This window comes from Propithecus coquereli, unplaced genomic scaffold, assembly GCF_000956105.1.
Source record: "Propithecus coquereli isolate 6110/MARCELLA unplaced genomic scaffold, Pcoq_1.0 Scaffold79, whole genome shotgun sequence".
In the NCBI taxonomy this organism is placed as follows: Eukaryota; Metazoa; Chordata; class Mammalia; order Primates; family Indriidae; genus Propithecus; species Propithecus coquereli.
Window position 1 is genome coordinate 5,092,979 of NW_012154062.1, and position 3,582 is coordinate 5,096,560.

Sequence of the window (3,582 nt, forward strand, 5' to 3'; positions counted from 1 at the left end):
TGGCACAGGAAACTGAATGAACCTCAGTGAGGAACCCACGTGGGTCAGGCAGGCATCTCTAGCCGCCCCTCCGCACCCAGCGCTGTGCCAGGCACCGGGTGCAGGGATCCAGCATCCCAAAGGCCACCCGAGTCCAGGTCCTGCCTTCATGGTGGTTACAGGGCAAATGAGGGGCTGGACGGTGGATAGGAGGGAAGGGATCCTGGCGTGCCTTTTGTGGTAACCCCACCCCTACCCAGGCAGTTTTGCAGGGCCCGGGCACAGGTGATGGGGACTGACCTCTTGGGTGCTGGTATTGAGGTCCAGTGAAGAGAAGGAGGCTTGGGAGTGGCTTCCAGAGCTGAGCACAGCTCTCTGGGCTCACCTGGACCAATTGTCTCTCCTTGGGCAACTCCCACCCTTCTCCGCAAGGCTTGAACTTGATTGACCTTGCTGAGTTTTTGCCTTTAGCACCCCAAAAGGTTGGAACCCCAGAAGAGGACTGCATATGAGGGTGTGTTGCAGAATGCTGGTGGGGCAGGGATGGGAGAATGTGATCTTTCAAGAAGAATCCTCTAGTGTGAAAGCAGAACTGTCAGGATGTGCAGACATTATTTATGTCTCTCTAGGATGCTGTGGCCCTGGGTAGAGGGCAGTGGCGTCATCCTAGCTCACTGCAGCCTCAAACTTCGGGCGCAAGCGATCCTCCTGCCTCAGCCTCCAGGGTAGCTGGCACTACAAGCAGGCACTACAATGCCTGGCTAATTTTTTCTATGTTTAGTAGAGATGGGGTCTTGCCCTTGCTCAGGCTGGTCTCGAATTCTTGAGCTCAAGCGATCCTCCTGCCTTGGCCTCTCAGAGTGCTAGGATTACAGGTGTGAGCCCCCATGCCTGCCCTGACACGGAGAATGTTTTGCAGAGCACCTGCAACCTGGCCTGGTACAGAGTCAGTGCCCAGCACACGTTGTACGAAGTGAAATTTCTAGTCACCTGTCCTGGTCAGGAACACTCCTTTAACCCTGGCAAGCAAGCTCTGAAGAATCTCCAGGCCGGGGTTTCAAGTTGAGTATATTTGTTCTAAGCCTAAAGTCTTCATCTGTAGACAAAGAACATATGTTTTATAAACATATTCTAAAACCCAGAGCTCTGAAATTTACAACATGAATACACCACATTCTAACCTGCTCCTCATAATTTAAGTTCTTCCAGAATGTTCTCTCAGTATATACTACAAATTCCTGGAAGACACAAAAAAGGATGGATTCACAGTCATTAAATTTGTACTTCAAATTCTTAGCTTTCTTTATTTCACAAAATACCTTGAATAATTTTTCCTTGGAATTCTCTCTCGCTCTTGTTAACAGTTGCACAGATTTTCTTCCTGCTGGGATGGGCTGAGAAAAGCCTGCAATGGGAGGTTTGGGGAGAGACTCAGAAAGGGAGAGCTGGTGTTCTAACTCGTGGGCGGCTGTGTCGTGTGGGGCCCCTCTCCCTGGCTCTGTTCTTCGTGGCAGACCTGGCCCAGGAAAGGCAAATATTTTTTACATATAACCCCGCACCAAAAAACCCACAGGCAACAAAAGCAAAAATAGACAATGGGATTACATCGAACTAAAAAGTTTATGAAAAACAAAGGTCACAATAAACAGAGGGAAGAGACAATTTACAGGATGGGAGAAAATATTTTTGAACCATACATCAGATAAGGGAAATACAGACATACCTTGAAGATATTGCAGATTCAGTTCCAACTACCACAATCTAGTAAATATTACAATTAAGTGGATCACACACATTTTTGGATTTCCCAGTGCATGTAAAAGTTATGGGTACACCATACTGTAGTCTCTTAAGAATGTAATAGTATTATATCTAAAAAACGTACATAACTTAATTTAAAAAAACTATTGCTACACAATGCTAACAATCATCTGAGCCTTCAGACAGTCATAATCTTTTTGCTGGTGGAGGATCTTGCCTTGATGTTAGTGGCTACTGACTCATCGGGGTGGTGGTTACTGAAGGTTGGGGTGGCTGTGACAATTTCTGAAAACACTGCAATGAATTTTCCCACATCAATGGACTCTTCTTTTCACAAAAGGTTTCCCTCTAGCATATGTTGCTGTTTGATAGCGTTTTACCCACAGTAGAATCTCCATCGAACTGGAGTGAATCCTCTCCAACCCTGCCACTGCTTTATCCATTAAGTTTCTGTAATATTTTAAATCTTTTGATGTCATTTCCATGATGTTCATAGCATCTTAACCAGAAGGAGACTCCATCTCAAGAAATCAAGTTCCTTGCTCATCCACAGGAAGCCATTCCTCATTGTTCAAATTTTCTCATGAGATTGTAGCAATTTAGTTGTATCTTCAGGCTCTACTTCTAGTTCTAGCTCTCTTGTGATTTCCCCCACATCTGCAGTTACTTCCTCCACTGAGGTCTTGAACTCCTCAGTGTCATCCATATGTCCAGGCAAACAGCTTCCTCCCCTCCCCAAACATAGCGGGATCCAGGGACATCAATGTGGCCAGGCTATGATAATGTAGCGCAAATAATTTATCTTATAGGTAAGTAACTAAAATCCTGTTTTACCTTCATGATTCTCTGTTTCTATAATCAGATTGTAGAAACATTTATGTTCAAAAATATTACTGGTGGCATTATTTAAGATATCGAAAAAGTCAAAAGAAATAAAATGTCTCCAACAAGATTCTGAATAAGGAAACATTGGTACGTTCCTTTGCTGTAATATTAGGGATTAATTAAAAGAAATGTAGCAAATGATGAATGACATGGAGACTCCCTTCGTTGTAGTCATCTGTCTGTCCAATGAAATGCAGGATTATACTGAGGGTGATATATGTAAATGACAGGAAAACCATGGAACATACACATTGTCGAAAAAGGAATTCTAGGTAGATTCCTGAAGAAGCAATCACTTAGCTGACATTCAGAGCAATTATTATTCAGCAATAAAGGAATGAATTTATTCAATGTTACCATGTACCAAGCATCCTCAAATACATAATTTTAATCCTCATGTCATACTTTAGATGTAATTACAATGAAACCATTGCCATTTTTACCATCCCCTGAACTTGTCTTGCTCTGCATTAAAAAAAAAAATAACAACAATGTTCTGAGTTTTCCTTCTCTTTATTTTAAAAAAATTGCGTAATCATCCGTCTTGCAGCATTTTGAACAAGACGTGCAAACTGGCTCAACTCCTCCACTGGAGCCTGGGGTATTCTGTGCAGACGGGTGTGAGACGGGGATCCCTGCAGAGCCCCCTGAGTGCTAATGCCATTCATGAGACAAGGTCACAAAGTTTAGGAAACTTGGCTTAGCCCAAAGCACCTGATTTTATTTTCAAGTGTCAATCAGCAGTAAAATGTAAATGTTCTGCTACGTCCTGTCGACCTGTCAGAAGCAGGGGGTTCCTGATTGCGTATGAAATTCCTAAACGCCAAGAACTTGAAAAACAGAAAGTACTGCTTTCCCCAGACAGCCTCAGTGCACAGAAAGCAAACTGGGCAATGGACCCTGTTTGTTTGTTTCTTCTCCCATTTCTAGAGAAGAACAAAGTAGTGCTTGGAAGAA